The sequence below is a fragment of the Pleurodeles waltl genome, chromosome 8 (genome assembly GCF_031143425.1).
Source record: "Pleurodeles waltl isolate 20211129_DDA chromosome 8, aPleWal1.hap1.20221129, whole genome shotgun sequence".
Classification (NCBI taxonomy): Eukaryota; Metazoa; Chordata; class Amphibia; order Caudata; family Salamandridae; genus Pleurodeles; species Pleurodeles waltl.
Window position 1 is genome coordinate 1459510349 of NC_090447.1, and position 18210 is coordinate 1459528558.

General features: G+C 47.0%; 1 protein-coding gene across 4 annotated transcripts in view; it reads right to left on the minus strand.

The window, feature by feature from the left end:
• The window catches only part of ZBTB20 (zinc finger and BTB domain containing 20), a 4633203-nt gene that overhangs the window by 1342394 nt on the left and 3272599 nt on the right, over nucleotides 1-18210 (minus strand). For all 4 annotated transcript variants that reach the window (XM_069202644.1, XM_069202647.1, XM_069202646.1 and 1 more), the window contains one exon: nucleotides 5748-5905. The gene's annotated coding sequence lies outside the window, so the exon portion shown is untranslated. The remainder of the gene's footprint in view (nucleotides 1-5747; nucleotides 5906-18210) is intronic.

Below are 18210 nucleotides of genomic sequence, written 5' to 3' on the forward strand. Positions count from 1 at the left end.
TCACGGTAGGCGTCGCGTCGATTTCTCCTTGGAAGTCGGGCGGCGTTGTCCTTGCGAGGCCGTGCGTCGAAAGTTTGGTCTCACGGCAGGCGTCGCGTCGATTTCTCCTTGGAAGTCGGGCGGCGTTGTCCTTGCGAGGCCGTGCGTCAAAGTTTCGCACTCACGGTAGGCGTCGCGTCGATTTCTCCTGGAAAGTCGAGCGGCTTTGTCCTTGCGAGGTTGTGCGTCGAAGTCTCGATCGTCCCGAGGGCGCCGCGTCGATCAGCGTCGGGGTGCGGCGTTTTTCTCGCCGCGAAACAAGCTGTGCGTCGAAATTTTCGGCGCACGGAGCGTCCAAGTGAAAGGAAGAAGTCTTTTTGGTCCTGAGACTTCAAGGAACAGGAGGCAAGCTCTATCCAAGCCCTTGGAGAGCACTTTCACAGCCAGACAAGAGTTCAGCAAGGCAGCAGGGCAACAGCAAGACAGCAGTCCTTTGTAGAAAGCAGACAGGTGAGTCCTTTGAGCAGCCAGGCAGTTCTTCTTGGCAGGATGTAGTTTCTGGTTCCGGTTTCTTCTCCAGCAAGTGTCTGATGAGGTAGGGCAGAGGCCCTGTTTTATACCCAAATGTGCCTTTGAAGTGGGGGGAGACTTCAAAGAGTGGCTAAGAAGTGCACCAGGTCCCCTTTCAGTTCAATCCTGTCTGCCAGGGTCCCAGTAGGGGGTGTGGCAGTCCTTTGTGTGAGGGCAGGCCCTCCACCCTCCCAGCCCAGGAAGACCCATTCAAAATGCAGATGTATGCAAGTGAGGCTGAGTACCCTGTGTTTGGGGTGTGTCTGAGTGAATGCACAAGGAGCTGTCAACTAAACCTAGCCAGACGTGGATTGTAAGGCACAGAAGGATTTAAGTGCAAAGAAATGCTCACTTTCTAAAAGTGGCATTTCTAGAATAGTAATATTAAATCCGACTTCACCAGTCAGTAGGATTTTGTATTACCATTCTGGCCATACTAAATATGACCTCCCTGCTCCTTTCAGATCAGCAGCTGCCACTTCAACAGTGTATGAGGGCAGCCCCAATGTTAGCCTATGAAGGGAGCAGGTCTCCCAGCAGTGCAAAAACGAATTTAGGAGTTTTACACTACCAGGACATATAACTACACAGGTACATGTCCTGTCTTTTACCTACACAGCACCCTGCTCTAGGGGATACCCAGGGCACACATTAAGGGTGACTTATATGCAGAAAAAGGGGAGTTCTAGACTTGGCAAGTACTTTTAAATGCCAAGTCGAGGTGGCAGTGAAACTGCACACACAGGCCTAGCAATGGTAGGCCTGAGACAAGGAAAAGGGGCTACTTAAGTGGGTGGCACAATCCGTGCTGCAGGTCCACTAGTAGCATTTAATCTATATGCCCTAGGCACCTGGAGTGCACATGACTGGGGACTTATAAGTAGATTAAATAGTTCAATCAGGTATGATCCAAAGTTACCATGTTTACAGAGAGAGAGCATATACACTTTATCACTGGTTAGCAGTGGTAAAGTGCGCAGAGTCTAAAAACCAGCAAAAACAGTATCCAAAAAGAGGAGGGAGGCAGGCAAAAAGTTAGGGGTGACTACCCTAAGGCTGTCAGGTCTAACACAAGTTTATTTTTAAAAGCAGCCCCTTTTCCGTTAAGAAAAAATATAATTTTATTTAACTGTGATCACAGACATGGTGGTCTGCTAACTCTATCAGGTCCATTCCTGCAGTTTGCGAACTACCTCGTGAATATTGATGAGCTAGTTTTGATTGCCGCCCACTACGATTCTAAACTTTGTGACTCGACCTATTAGTACATAGGTTGGTTCCCAAAAGTCTTTTCCATTCACAAAAAGCTGATGCACAATATGTGACCACTTTATGTGACCACTGACTTGTATTTAAATCATTGATTAACCTTCTCCTGCATGCAGTGTTATTTTTCTGCAGATATTTTAAAAACATAATACTTTTTGGAGAATGGTAAATGTGCAAAGGTTCATATGGCTCATGGGAGAAAAGAAATCTGGGTGACAAAAATTATTCTGGACTACAATCCAACGAGCATGACAGGAAAAATATTTAGGAAATACGAAGACAATCCCAGGTAACGTATTTAGAAATATCGGGAGCACTTCATCCCGAGACCAACTCTGCCTGCTTCAGGCATTCAGTATGTGTGGAGGAATAAATGCAGCTGATCAAATTTAAAATTTCGAGCTGCAATGGTTCTCGGTTAAGCTTCAGTTAAATGAAATCCGCGCTGTCTGTGTAACTTCAGCAGCAGGAACATCTGGTCGGTTTTAGATTCCCCTTGGATTCCCAACTTCAAAGGCAGTTATAAAGAATAACAATGCATGTACTGGCACTGAAGAAAAAAAGCCTGAACAGCAGAAGAGACTGGTAAAGTGTCCTTATTTGACTGCAAGTGACATGCGCTGCAGGCATACTTGTGAGAATGTATCCTAGATGCAGAGATACCCTACCCTCAGCAATGGGCCTGTGAGCATCGGGTTTTTATCACACACCATGCTACTAAACATGCACCATAACACCTTAGGTAGTGCTCTGACTTTCACCACAGTATGTCCCGGGGTGGGCCAGACACTGCCTGCCCACCCTTACATAGATAAATAAATTAAAGGCTGCAACCTATTTGTAATCGAAAATCGATCCTCAAAGTACAGTACATTTTTAAGCAAAATGTTATCAGTTAAAGACCGATATCCCTATTTAATGTTAATTTTATTAATCTTACTGTTGGACCTGGCCCTTTTACAGGGTCATTTTCCAGACCTTTTGCTTTTTGCCTCTTTATTTTTCTGACCTTTGTTGGCTGACGTTTTGACTCTGAGCACTTTTTCACTGCTAGCCAGTGCTAAAATGCATGTGCTCTCCCTTGCAAAATTGGTATAATTGGATTATACCTAATTGGCATCTTTAATTTACCTATAAGTCCCTTGTAAAGTGGTATCCCTATACCCAGGGCCTGTAAATTAAATGCTACTAGTGGGCCTCCAGCGCTGCTTGCGCCACCCACTGAAGTAGCCTGTCAAACCTATCTAAGGCCTGCTAGCGCAGAGCCTGTGCGCGCAGTTTTCTGCCACAGGGACCTGGCATCTAAATTTACTTGCCAGGCCCAGAACTCCCCTTTTACTACATGTAAGTCACCCCTAAGGTACGCCCTAGATAGCCCTTTGGGCAGGGTGCCATGTATGTAGCAGGCAGGACATGTGCCATGTTGCGTGGCCTGTCCTGGTAGTGACAAACAGCCTAACTTGGTGTCTCACTGCTGTGAGTGCTGCCTCCTCATAGGGTTGCATTGGAAATGCCCTGCCTTATGTGTAAGGGGTATTGTCTGATTTATGAGGGGTAGCGTAGGCATGTTTGGTATGGTTGTGATAGTAGTGAGAAATGCTGCTTACTGGTGTAGGTGTATTTTCTTTATTACTATCACAGAAATGCCACTTCTAGAAAGTGCGCATTTATCTGTGCTTATGACCTTGGTGTTTTGCAGCTTGTCTCCAATCCAAGTCTGGGCAGACTGACAGTTGGGGCTTTGTGCATACTTCTCAGACAGCCTGAGCTGCTGCTGCTGTGCTGACCTGTTATCTGCCTGGTCATTAGGAGGAACTGCCACTGCTGGTAACCGTTTGAGCTGGCCTGTAGCTGGGCCCACCATCCCTGTGCTTTTTCTTGTCTTGCTTGCTCCCAGGGGCAGGGTGCTGTAGCCCCTGACCTCTGCAAACAATCTCTGCAACTTTGCCCGAAGTGCTTTGACAAGGCGCTCTCTTAATTGCTGAGGAAAAATCACTGCCGAAGCCCAGGCTGCAGATTTGGCCTTAGCGCTTTGAAAAGCGCTTTATTTTTGCTCCCCGATTCACCGCGGCAACCTGGGCTTGGGACATAGCCCTCGCGCTTTCCTAAGCGCACTGTTCTCGTTTGCCCGGATCACCGCCACAGCACCAGGAAAGCTGTTTGGTTAAAGCGCGAGTGTTATGCGCTTCCTGGTGCACCCGGGGCACGAAGAAAACCTCTGTGTTGTTGCTGGGAGCAAGAGTGCTCCTATTGGTGCCCCCGGGGCGATGACCACTCCGTGGAGCACCCCCGGGGCACCGGTAGGCCCTGCCTTGGGCCAGGACGGCATCAGGAGACAGAGGGAGAGGAGGACGCCTCTCCCTCGCCTGTGGGAGTCCCGGAGGACTCTCCTTTGTTTGACGGCCAGGCGGTAGCTTCACCGGAGGCTCGCCCGGACCGCCGACTTCCTTTGTGACCCCCTCGTGGGCCAGTGACCTTTCTCGGAGGTCCCTCCCGTGTGAGGGCCAGCGGAGGCCTGGGAGACCCCAGGAGTTTGCGGGTCCCTGGAGGGGCCTGCTTTCAAGCCAGAGGGATTTCCCTGACTTGGGGCCCCCCCTTGTGAGGGCCGGTGGAGGCCTAGGGAGGCCGCCAGTAATCTCGGTCCCCAGAGGGGCCCGTTAACGGAATAGAGGAGGTGCGTGCCACCATCTTCTCCTCAAAAGGAAATCAGCTGCCCCCGTTTTACGCACAGGAGCGCCCGGGGCCCCCTAGGAGTGCCTCTTCATAAGAAACAGGTGCTCTCTTAGCCTACATGTTTTACCAGTGTTCTTGCTACGGGCATTAGGGATGTGTATTTTCATGACCTTCCATATACGTGCTAATGTTCCTGTTATGGGCATGTCTAGCTGATATGTATTTTACGTGATTTGTAATATGCTCTCTGATGTTCCTTTTATGAGTACTTAGGAAATATTCATGACAAGTGCATATAACTCTTATTGTAATTCCTGACTACTGCTTATGTTGCAGAATCCTGAGTACTTACGTGTTCTAATGTGACAACTGCGTATTCTTGCAGAGTATTAGTAACTTGTGTAACATTCTGACAACTGCTAAGGTAGCAGGGTATTACTTACGTGTAATGTTGGTCTAATTATGTTTTATGCAATACAGATTATTTTTACATAGCTCAGTGTTGTGTATACTTTGTGGTGTACATTTTGCGTCACGTGTGTTGTGTGTGTTGTGCAAAAGCTTTACACATTGCCTCTGGGATAGGCCTGACTGCTCGTGCCAAGCTACCAAGGAGGTGAGCAGGGGTTATCTTGGACGTGTAACTCCCTTGCCCTGACTAGAGTGGGTAGGTTCTGCCTGGCTGAGGTGCATACCCTAGCCAACCAGAAACCCCATTTCTAACAGTTACTTGGGGTAAATATGACTTTGCCGGAGCAATGGAGTCAACAAATCTCTCTATCACACAAATATTTATCCCATTTATTTGTCTTTTGTGTACTTAAAGCACAAGTCTTTTGACACCAATAGCAAGGGATAAACCAAAAACATAACAGCATGCCGAAACGCGACGTAAGAGAAAACATACAACACTGGGCACGCACAGGCAAATCAACAACATCTCAAAGACACAGTTAGGGTGTAATGCATTTAACAACCCCTACTAACCTTGTTATACGCATCGGTGTAGTAATGCTATAACCAGCTCTATGAATTGTACTCCATTACTTAGCCATAGCGTCTGTCACCTACCTGCCCAGATCGTCACACTAGTATCCAAAACACCAGCCAATAACACCAAATAGAAGCCACAGCTACTGTAGACACAAGTGCCATGACCAGGGTGAACACCATGGTAATGTAAGTGTGTATGATGCATCTGAACATTAACAATGAACAAGGGAGACTCGCACAAAGGAGTATTTGAAATTTCCTACCTCACTCTTTTGTTGTGATCCAGTGGGATCTCTCACGTTGACCTCTCCTCCACACTTGGAGGCATGCTTCTTTGTATGGGTCGCTCCTTACCGGCAACTTTTGTTGTTAGGTTAGCCCTCCAAAAGCACTTTCCAAATATGTTAACTGTCTGAGATACCTGTAATTCATATGGAGAAACAAGGGTGTTAATTTCCGAGAGAACTTAAACGTGTTAAAAATATTAATAGAATGTTTAAGAAAACGTAATTAATATTTACAAGATTAAAACATTATGTCTGGGCTATTAGGACTCTCTATGCCTATCTACCAAGTAGTCAACACGTTTGCCACTACTTCAACTGCCCTGTGAATCATGGGCTTTTCGTGGGGTCAAAAGTTAAAGTCCCCCTTAACCCGACTGTGGTGTTTGTAGAGGTGCGAGATTAATATACAGATCAACATGTAACTGATGCAGAGAGCAGATGAGGCGTTCCCACATCCTAAACTTTATTTCACCTAGAGTTACCATAACCAGGAAGGAGGTAAGAATTTAGTGATGTGGACTTAGAACGTCCTATTTTTTTCTGTATTCCTGCTACTCTGCCCTTTTGAAGGCACACTCTGCTCTCCTGGATTCAACCCTGCCAAGTGTCACGCATCATGATTCAGACTAACGCAAATCGTTAGTCATTCCCGCCCTGGAACATTTTGTCACACAATTCGGAAAGGTGCTCTGGTCTCAGAAACAGTTGTTCTTTATGTGCCACCAGTGACACATGCTATTTGTCGGCATGCCGAGAAAGCCTTTGAAGATCAGCATTTAGCTGGTACCAGTGTCTGCAGCCAGGGCAGATGATTAGAGGTCCAAAACAGATTAACAGCCCTCATGGCTGAACCTCGAACAGTGTTCACCATAGTGTGAGGCAGATGGTGTGTAGTCCCTGCTCTCTGACGACACAAGTGCCTTTAAATTAAATGGCAATATGTCACCAGTGAGCAGCACTGCCTCACTGTAGGTACATTTAAAAATAAAAGTGGCACTTACTTTAAAGCTTCATGTGTAGGGTGATTTCTAATATTAACGTTTACAGGATGGTTTCAATTGCAATTTAATTTCACTCAGTGTCACACATAAGGCATGGAATCTCACATATATGCACACTTAAGCCATGGTAGTCACACATAAGCAACATGAAACTTGCCTGCTATGCGGATCGTAGATTCAAGACCCCTGAAGGGACTCATAACCTCGTTTTTACAAGTGCTAAAAGAGCAGAGGCAAGTGTTACATCAGTACCAGACTGGACAAGGACGGTAAAGCCATGGTTAGGATAGAGGTTGGCAAGTCTAGATAGTCTGTGAACCCATGTTAAAATACTCACAGAAGTAAAAGGGAGGAAGGTTTTTCACATGATCAGGGTGGACGCAGTGCTAGTAGCAATAAGTGGGCAAGTTGCGCTGTTTAGGTGCGAAGGGAGTTACTGCAAAACGTACGTATTAGTTTACAAATTAGAGCTTATTTAGTGTGAAAGGTGAGGGCAAGTGATGATGTAATAGAGGCGGGCAAGCCAGAGAAGTCTTGGGAAAACCCAGCCAGTGATCTGGATTGAAAGTAAGAGTCTGAACATAAGCCTGGCAAACAAAAGTATTGTCATGTGAATTGTGGGGACGTGCATGTCAATACTGCAGCTAGTGCAGGGGCATACTACGGCCCAGATTTAAGAGGGCCTAGCACCATTCCAACACCACATTAGCATAATTTTTTTTACGCTAATGTGGCATTTGAAGGCCAAAAACGTCAGGCAATATTAAGCCTGCGCCAAGCATAATGTATGCAAGTGGGGCGTTCCTGCACTAGGGGGCCAAGAAAATGCCGCAAAGAAATCTAGGACAGTTCTTTGCGTAATTTTTATCAGCATTTTAAAAGCCTGCTAAGAACAGGCGTTAAAGGGTCGGCTCCCATTGTTTTCAATGGGCCTCTTTGTGTTTTGAAGGATTAGTGTCAACATTTTTTACACTAATCCTGTAAAGTGCCAGATTAGCGTTAAAAATTATGATGCTAGTACCTCTGACTATCGCCTTGGTATGCCATATTTTAAATACAGCGTTAGGGGCAGCTGGAAAAGTGGCACTGCACAAGGTGCAGCGCCACTTTCATAAATGTGCCCCTAAATATGAAATGTAAAGACTCTACAAAATGTCAAAAATATTTTTTAAACCGTATGTATTTTTTTGTGACCTAATAAGAGAGTTCACGCTTTCCACAGTCAATCTAATTTTGCATGCTGGGATAGTCAATTCAATACTCATAAAGACAAATTCAAAACTACAAGCCCTAGAATGCACATTGGTACTAGGAAGATTGGATGGAAGTGTGACAGCACGCGTCCACATGATAATGCTATTGAGTGCTGGAATTTACATGCTGCAATGATTGTTTGAATGACCAAAAAAGAGCAACGTGCAAGTTTCTCTTGCGAAGTGCTCTAACTTCCTTGGTCATGTTTGCGCTATTTAAAACAACATAAATGCAACATACATTAACTTTAATATTCTATATTATCCAAAAGTGTATTTTGCGCGCCGCAGTGCTGTGGTGTCAGGAACTAAGGCCCATATTTATACTTTTTGACGCTAAACTGCGCTAACGCAGTTTAGCGTCAAAAAATTTTGCGCCGTCTAACGCCATTCTGAAGCGCCATGCGGGCGCCGTATTTATGGAATGGCGTTAGCCGGCGCAAGCAGACCGGCGCTGCCTGGTGTGCGTGGAAAAAAACCACGTAGACCAGGCAGCGCCGGCGTTGGGCAAAAATGACGTTAGGGCGTCTTAAAATGGGGCAAGTCAGGTTGAGGCAAAAAAATCGTCTTAACCCGACTTGCGCCATTTTTTAACGACGCCCATCCCCCATCAACATGACTCCTATCATTGTAAAGATAGGAGTCATGCCCCCTTGCCCAATGGCCATGCCCAGGGGACTTCTGTCCCCTGGGCATGGTCATTGGGCATAGTGGCATGTAGGGGGGCACAAATCAGGCCCCCCTATGCCAAAAAAAATTATAAAAAAAATAAAAAAATACTTACCTGAACTTACCTGAATGTCCCTGGGGTGGGTCCCTCCAGCCTTGGGTGTCCTCCTGGGGTGGGCAAGGGTGGCAGGGGGGGTCCCTGGGGGCAGGGGAGGGCACTCTGGGCTCATTTTGAGCCCACTTGTCCCTTAAAGCCATGCCTGACCCAGGCGTTAAAAAGCGGCGCAAATGCGCCGTTTTTAGCCACACCCACTCCCGGGCGTCTCTTTTGCCCGGGAGTATAAATACCACGTAAAGGCCTGGGAGTCATTTTTTAGACGGGAACGCCTCCCTTGCATATCATTAACGCAAGGAAGGGGTTCACGCTAAAAAATGACGCACATTCCGGGAACTTTGGCGCTATACGCCTCTAACGCCATAGTATAAATATGGCGTTAGTTGGCGTTAGTTTAGCGTCGAATTTGCGTCGAAAAAAACTACGCAAATTCGGCGCAAACGGAGTATAAATACGGCCCTAATTCTCGAACTTCTGAGGCATGCATTTCAAAGATTGAAAGACTGTTTGAAATTCCCTCTCTACTTTAAGACATGCACTTCAAAACATTGCAAGAATTCTTAACAGTTGCTTGTGTAAGATTTTCATTTGAGGTACGCATATGACAATTTACAGGCTCCAATTAACTGGTGAGATTCTTACTTCATTAGGGTTCTTTTCACTCTAAATGCCTCAACCCTCGTGTTATCACAGACAACATGAAAGCAGACTGGTGTTAAATGGCACCCTGTCGAGCGGGGAGCAGGAGAGGAATGCAGCAACACTGGATCTTCAGGTGCCCTTCAGAGGCACCACTGAATATGCATAAAATTACCCACCTCTCTCAATGAAGCCCAGCACAGAGCAAAATAAATAAAATAAGCATTTGTAATGCAATAGGTCTCGCATTAGTGAGAGTTATTGCTGTTGGTGTTGTAAATGATAATGACATCCTCGCATCTGGGACCTTATAAATATTAAGCCATGCTGCACATTAAACCTTTATCAGAAATAAACTGTGTATTTGCATTTCTTCATACACTTGGCATTAGATTGTAATGGTCTGAACAGCCCCTACAGAGTACAACAGTAAAAATAGCATTTGGAAGAAACATGGTCATGTAACCATATATTCAGCCCCTAGAGGGCATACTCACATTAAAAAAACGATAAAGAACATTGCAGTGTAACAATATAATCAGTCTCTTTAGGGCATAGTGTATTATACATTTTCAGGCCTAGCTGGCCTTTTAAATATTTAACTGTGGCGTCAGCAGCAAAGGGGTGCAGTGCTGCAAGTCATTACTAGATGTCACTGTAGATTCAATAGCAGAAGGTGCAGTACCACTAATCATGGCTAGATGCCCCTGTAGAGTCAACAGCAGAAAGTGCAGTACCACTGGCTTTGGCTAGATGTTCCTGTAGAGTCAACAGCAGAAGGTACAGTACCACTGGTTGTGGCTAGATGTCCCTGTGGTGCCAAAAGCACTCAGGGTACAGTGTCACAGAACGCTGCCAGAACTTCTTCTGACGTCAGAAGCTCAGAATGTCCCCCAAACACGGAAATAGCTGGAGAAGTACCAAGTCCTCAGTGAAATCGCTGAAATATTTAGCCATGCTCTACATTAAACCTCTATCAGAAATAAACTGTTTGTGCATTAGCAGAAGGTGCAATACCAGGGGTCATGAACAGATGTCCCTGTGAAGCCAACTGAGTTTGTAGTGCCTTGGGGCAATTATCATGCTTAACCCTTGGAGAGCATAGTGCATTATATATTTGTAGGCAGACCGAGCAAAGATGTCAGAATATCATTAGAAACATGGCCTGGAGAGAAAGAGAACATCCTTATGAATGTTTTGGTTGTGGTCCTGTTGCCCTAGGACCACTACAGGCTGAGTTATGGCCAAAAATGTGTTGTAAAAGGAATGCGTGCAAAGCATTATGGCATGAGTTTCCTGGAGTGCAATGAATATCGTAGTGTCAGCCCTCCTGCTGTGCGGAGAGCCACTGTTGAGGATTCATTCCTGGGTCGATTTCATGCTATATAAAGCCACAAAATTTTTTACAAAACACACGCATGACACAACTACTTATGTAAAGTAAGGACCAAGTGAAGGGCAAACGCGGAAAACTAACCGTGCGTGTGAACATGAATGCTTACTGACAAATATGAGAAGCAGGAATCAAAGAAAAATAGTCCATCCAAGCAACAGAAAAACATTCCAGACATAATCAAACTGTACTTGGCCGGTGCTCAAGTACAGGAAGTGACGTATGTATGCTGCCAAACCAGTTACATGGCAGCAAACCAAGAGTGACACTGCCTTCAACCTATACTCAAAAGTCTTATACTCCATCCAACAGGTCTTGCAGACAGAGCATGCGCGCTGTCTAGGCTCGACCTAAAAAAGAAAAGAGATACTTTTAGATTCGACTGAGAAGCTTTATCGTGCACTGCTGGCCTAGGTTCAGATTACAGTGTTATCTCCCGTTGCTTCACACCTCTTCCACCACAACTTCGTGCCTACCGCCTGGATGATAGCAGTAATATACATACAGATCTTAGGAAAGCAGAACTGTTTTTCTTTCTAATTTTCTCTATTGTCTTTGCTTTCTTTCTTTCCCTCTCATAGCTTCTGTAATATACTAATGTGTTCCCCCTTAACCTTTCATGCACGTTTGGGGCTCAGAGACTATCGGTGGCTGCAGTTTTATGCTGGTGCAAGCCTCCTGGGAGATGCCAATCCCCTTTTGCTCTGATACGGGCTGGTGGTTACTGGCCCCATAAATAAAAGACAAGTACCAAGGTCCTGCTAGTCTGCTTTGTGACCTTAGGTTTCATCATGCTTTTCCAGGCAATTAGTGGTAGGCTGCTGGGACACCTTACCCCCTCCATTGGCATATGATGGTGCACCAAGCAGCCACTTCTGTGTTGCACCCTGGTGAACTATGCAATGGAGAGAAGGGAAAGAATAGAAAGGTATGGTTTTAAAAAATATATTTTGACAACTACTCTCTACCTTTCTCTTCCTGCCTTCAACTATAATCCAGAAAATGACCTTGACAGCCATCCAAAACGCAGCTCCTTTTCGCACCGAGGCAAGGAAGACCTTGGGTTGAGCTACTAGGCATGTGCCTGGAGACAGCCTCAAGCCTTATTTGCCTCCTCCATCTCTATATTGTAACTAAGTAACTAAGTTCTACGTTGTCTCTTTGAACTATTTTCAACTTACTAGACATGCTTAAACAGGGAGAGTGGCCTGACCACTAACAATGGCGCATGTGGGAATGCTGAGCTCCCCGGCCCCATGGCAATCCTGGTGCTTCTGTGATGATCGGAGGCCTCTACCCTACAGAAGACTGTCAGGCTGCCAGTTGTGAAGTTCCTGTACACCTGGGGGTGTTTGTGGAGATCCACTGCAGGGACATTCTTAGGCCCCAGAGCCAAGGATCCAGCTGTGTGGTCTGATAGCGGTGTGCCCTCTATGGGGCCTGGACCTAATCTTCTTGCTGTTGCTGTCTGCACCCCTCCCATCCGGACCACTGAGATGAGAGGGTGGTAGGGGCTGGAGACGGCAGGCTCTAATTTCTGTTTTCCAGCGGCCCGTTAAGTCTAAACCCAGCCACAGGCCTGTGCTGCCGCCCCACCCACAACGCAGAGGGGTAGAGCACAGCTTGCTGGACTGGAGTGGTCGCCAGGGAGGGCCCTTGCTGGACTGTGCAGTGGCATTGGTCTGAGGCCTGAACCCGGGGTATCGATAAGTATCACACTAAGCGCATCCTAGAGTCAAGAAGTGGCATCTGCCTGAACCAACGGACTGACCCTTAGGGGGTCTAATGCACTGCTGCTGTTGGCCTACCCTGGATGACTCCTGAGTGAACTGGGACATTGCACCATAGACCCCGGGGACATCCCGGCTTGGCAGCTTTGTGGCATCTGTTTGTGGTACACCACTTTGTTTTTGGATGCTGCGGGTGGGTTTGGCTATGCTGAATTACCTCCGCCTCTGGGACCCCTGTTGACACTGATTGACTTGCCTGTAGACTATATTTTGCAATCATCATATTGGCTGGCAACCTCTATGCTTGGTTGAGTGCTGGGATTGACTGAGACTGTTGTGCCCCTATGTGCATGGCTCACACCAGACAGGTGAGGCAGTGCTTCTGTGCTACTGGCTCACTTGACTGTCCTTGGACTGGGCCCTCTTTCTCGAACTGTGCCCTGCTGGCTGCATAGGAACCTCATTGAATATATCTGAAGACGTCAGGGTGCACATGAACAGTGCAGGGGAGTTGTTGATTCCTCAGGAAACACACCCCTCATCCTGCACTGGTGAGGAGCTACACACAGAAATGCCTTCTAAGCTGCATTCCCCTGATGCCATGTGCTAGTGCCCGCACCGGCCAATAAATTGTATAGAACTTGGGCAGCCATTGCTGAATACCGGGAGACCTTTGAGGCCATCTTTAATTCCTTAACTAATGATTTGGCAACACTTTGAGAAAATCCCCATAAGTTGTCCAAAATAGTTACCACAAATGCACAAGCTACATTGGAAGTTCCACCCTCTATGCATGCAGCTGATGAGCAAACTGGAGCTTTCAGGGAAATAGGCAGAAGTAAACTAGATGATGCCGAGGGTTGGTCCCGCTGTAATGGTCGTATTATTGGCCTACCAGAGAACTAGTAGGGACCGGTTCTTGTTGGTTCCTGGAGCATTGGATAAAACAGGACATTTCTCCTACCACACTCTTGTCTTAATTTGTGACTGATCGTGCTTCAGAATGCGCACTTGCTGTCCCTCTCCTGATGCACTGCCTAAGACCCCCGGTGGTGAAGCTCTTGAATTATCGTGATGCAGTCCTGACAGCTGCTTGCGGCAAAGGCACTCTTCGATACAAACATACTTGGGTACTGTTTTCTCCAGATTATATGCTGACTGTCTAACATCAGCAGGCCTCCTTTCTCCAGGTCAAAAGGAGACTTGGTAAGGTTGGTCTTGAATATGCATTGTTGTTCCCTGCAAAACTGTGGATTTGAGCAGCATACTCACTTTTTTCAAAGCCACAGGAGGCCTGAAAATGGGTATAAAAGTTCACCAAGAGGACCCAAAGCTGCTGTCCATCACCCGTTCGTCAACACCAAGGATGGCTCAAATAACTAACACTGACAGCTGCACTGCAAGTGTGCGAAGCTGGCCACACCCTATCCCGCAAACTGCAGACAGGAACAGCGCACTGCAGTGGTTGTGGCGGCTTCTTTTCAGGGACTCTCAGCAGCTCCACACCTGCTCACTTTGAACTCTAATGTTTCAGGATCAGAAGACTCTGGCTCAGAAACACCTACTTCCCCCGTGTTCTAGGGCCAGTCCATTGAGGACTTGGAATAGCAGCCCTTCAAATGTTTCCTAATGTCTGCCATTATCATTATATGACTACCTCTCCGAGGTGCCGCTTCTTTGCTCATTCTCTCCACTGATTACAGGTCCCATTGTGGAATCCATGTCAAAGTCTCTTTTGAGGTTTTTTATTGTATTTTCACATAGACCCTCCAGAGCCAGTAAAATACAGCAAACATTTGCGATAACAAAATTTATAACAATAGAGAAAATCAAGCACAGGTAGTCAGTCACCCCTCACCCACCTCTTCTACAGCCCCCAGAAGCCCTAAAGAACATAAGCCCACATTATGACTTCGGCGATCTTTTTCAGAGACCGCCTAAGTCAGCCCACCACTTGACTGCCAGTGTTGGCAGTCTTCAGACACTATTTGGTGGGGAAGCCGCCAGCAGCCACACTGGTGGTCGGCAATCTAGTGGAGCCTGCTGCTCACATCACCACAACACTGCCCGCCATATTACTACATTGTAGACGGTGTGGCGGTGTTGTGTTGGCGGGGCGCTGGCGGAGGAGCAGGCTCTATGGACCCCATTCAAGGTGATTGGTCGACAGGGGTGGGGTTCTGTAGTGGCGACAGGAATGAGTATTCCTGTCGCCAGTATCCTTACCGCCAGGGATTTTGTGGCAGTGGTGCCGCAAAGGAATCCCTGGTGGTAAGGATACTCAAAAACCTGCAGGCGTGTTATGTGGACCGCAGGGTCAAAGGTGGACAACCATCGGCCAGGTGGTCCTAAACCCCTGGCGGTACAGGTGGTGAACTGCCTGCAATTCAGCCAGTTCACTACCCTTGTCATAATTTGGCCATCCTGCACTGCCACGCTGTCAGAGGTCTGGCCGCCATCGCTGGCATGGCGGGGCAGAACCACCAGGGTCATAATGACCCCCATAGTGTACATCCAATTTTGATCCTGACCACATCATAAGGCACAATAATTCCTGACTTCTTGGTGTGCTTGAGGAGTACGTACCACAGGCATCACTATACCCCTGCACTCTGCCCACCTCTGAACTATTTTGGGATGTTTGTGTGGGCATCCTCTTGCCTGATATACCAGTATTTCTAGCCCCATGCAGTAAACTAAACCTCACTTCCGCTCATTCATACAGGGTGCCCTATCTGATTTCCATGCCTTAGCTATGTCCCTCTTTGCGATGATGAGTCCAAGGAAAAGGAGTGCCTGCTTGTATTTGTTATCCCCTACAGCATTAGAGATGTGCAATAAGAACAGTTGAGGGTCTAATGGAACGGTCCATGGGAGAACCTCACTAAGGCAGCAAGTGACTCCCCACCAATCAAGGCAACTCGCGAGTGCAAGCGCATTTGAGGCTCGCTGGATATTATGTCATATAGCGTGTCCCGACATAAAGCCACCCTGATCAGGATGTATGAGTTCTGTTATATACTTGAGTAATCTGTTGGCTAGAGCTTTTGCCAAAAGCTTGGCCTCAATGTTTAGTAGAGATATCAGACAATATGATGTGAGGTCGTCCAGGTGGGGGAGGGGCCAACCCGGCTTGGGGAAAACCACAATCTTTCCATGGCTTCAATCCGGTAGGACCATCTGCAAGATGTGCTTCCCCAAATTAGACATAAATACTTAAAGAAACTCTGAAGGAATCCCATACAAGCTCATGGCTCTACCTGTCCAGAGACTTGCCAACATCAATGATAGCTTGGCCTCGGTTAATTCCTCATCCAACCCTGCACGGGCATCAATCGACAGCGTCTGTAAAGGCAGTGTTTCTACAAACTCTGTAATCTGGTAATTTGGCAGTGAGTTAGGTCCAGTATACTTCACCAGAAAGAACGTCGTGAACCTGAGGACTATCTTCCGGTGGTCAATAACCAGAGCACCCCGTTCATCTCTGAATCTCTGAGCAATTAGAGGGCATTTGTTGGCACAGCTGTCCGACATAACCTATGAAGTAGTTTACTCAATTTGTCGCCCTACTAGTAGACTCTGCTGTGCGTTGTCTGCCATGCAAGCTTGGCCTCATCTAGAAGGAGCTGTCCATACCGCTGCTGCTCTGGTGCCAAGAGGACTCCCCACCCACCATACTACTGTGAACTTCAAGGTCCTTAGTTTGCATCTCAAGGTCAGTCAGATCCCAGACTCTGCATCTCTGTTAATCCACACAGAAGCTGATGTCTATCCTGCACAGACCAGTTTAAAGGCTTCCCAGAGTGTTGTAATCCTGAATTCTATGGCCTGTGTGGACTATGAAGTATTGCTCAATGCCTTGCATAAAGGTAATTCGGTATGTGGGACGCTATAAACACCATCAGAATGGGGGGGTCTCTCGGGCCCCATACTAAGCCCCATTAGCAATGGAGAGTGGTCTGATAGGCCCCATGCCAGGACCTCCACATCTCCAACTCTGTGTGCGAGTGCCGTGGGCACCAAAAAATAGTCGAGACAGGAGAAGGAGCCGTGTACTCCTGTGAGGCATGTAAAACCGTGGCATGTTGGGCTCTCCAAACGTCAGTTAATCCCAGGACTGCTGTCATTAAGGATTATTTAGATCTACCAGAGCCAGGCACCCCATCGCTCGTGCAATATCTGTCTATCTGGGAGTTCATCACATCAGTCCAATCACTGCAAGACCATTTGGGAGGTTTAACCACAGGCGTATGACACAATCTACAAAGGTCTAGCCCCACGAGGAAGTCCATATATGCAGTATAAATTGAGGGTTTCACCGTAGAGTGTGCCTGTCACAATAGTGTATCTACATAAACGTTCTGTCCAAGACTGAATTCATTTAATTGGTACTGAAAGTCGGATTAAAATACTGGTGCCCTTGGATCATCTCGTGAATCCTGAGTGGTATACCCGGTCGTCCCTGTACCTGGCTAGGGAAGTAACTTTAGTATCTATTAGGTGAGTCTCCTGCAGCATATTTTAAGACAGCTCTATGTTTGATCCTGTCAAGGACTCCCCGGCTATTCCACAACATCATCTGAATTCTCCCCCCAGTTCTCTCTATAGTCAGGGTATTAAAGAATGTATATGTAAAGTGGTGCCAGATGTAGACGGAAGCAGGTATGTGAGGTGGGGCCATGCTTGTGCACAACATACAGAGAACAAAAACATCCCCCAAATTTCCTGCCACCCATATAATTAGTCAAACAGGAAGTATCTGTTGCATAATACAAGAGTTAAGCCCCAACGGGGGGGCCTCCACTTTCTTTGTCCAGTGGACCCCTAAATCTCATGGTAACAAATTACCAGAGAAATTACAGATGCTAACTGAGGTGGCAGTCAAACCAAGCTATTGTCCTTTCTGCACCACATAAGATACTTTGTTAGCGTAAATAACTATGACCTCCCCCACGGATGCCACTGCAGAGCAGAGGGGGACAACCAGCATACCACACCAATCTGCCTATACCCCTTATCAGGTCGCCGGATCCCATTTGCCAATGCGCCAGGAGGAGCAGCATCTATTGCGCTGTTTTTTCAAGGGGCCTCCGGGTGGGGTTCTCTCTGCGTCCTGCGAAGTCAGTCATTACTCCATGGGGTATTAGGTGTTAAATATATTCTCTCATCGGCTTAACAAAAGATCTCTTCTGGAGTCTCAAAGAAATGCGTTTGTGACTGAAAGACTACCCGCAACGAGCCGGCTAGAGCAGCATATAAGGCAGGTTAAGCTCCTGGAGCCGCTGTTTGGCTGCACTGAACACTTGACGCTGCTGCTGGACCATCTTCATGTAATCAGGGAAGATCATGATATTAGATGCCTGGTACTTGATCTTACATTGCGATCATGCACACCGAAGTATGGCAACCCTGTCCATGTAGTTCAGGATCTGAGCGATGATCGGTCGTGGTCACGCTCTCAGGGGTGGCTTCATGGTTACTCCCTGTGGGCTCTCTCCACCATGAAGCACGAGGACAAGGTGTCTTCAGGTATCACAGAGCGGAGCCATTTGGTTAAAAAGGCGTCCACAGACCGCTCCTCACATCCTTCAGGGAATCCCACAAATCTCAAGTTATTATGCTATCTTCGACTCGCAGGG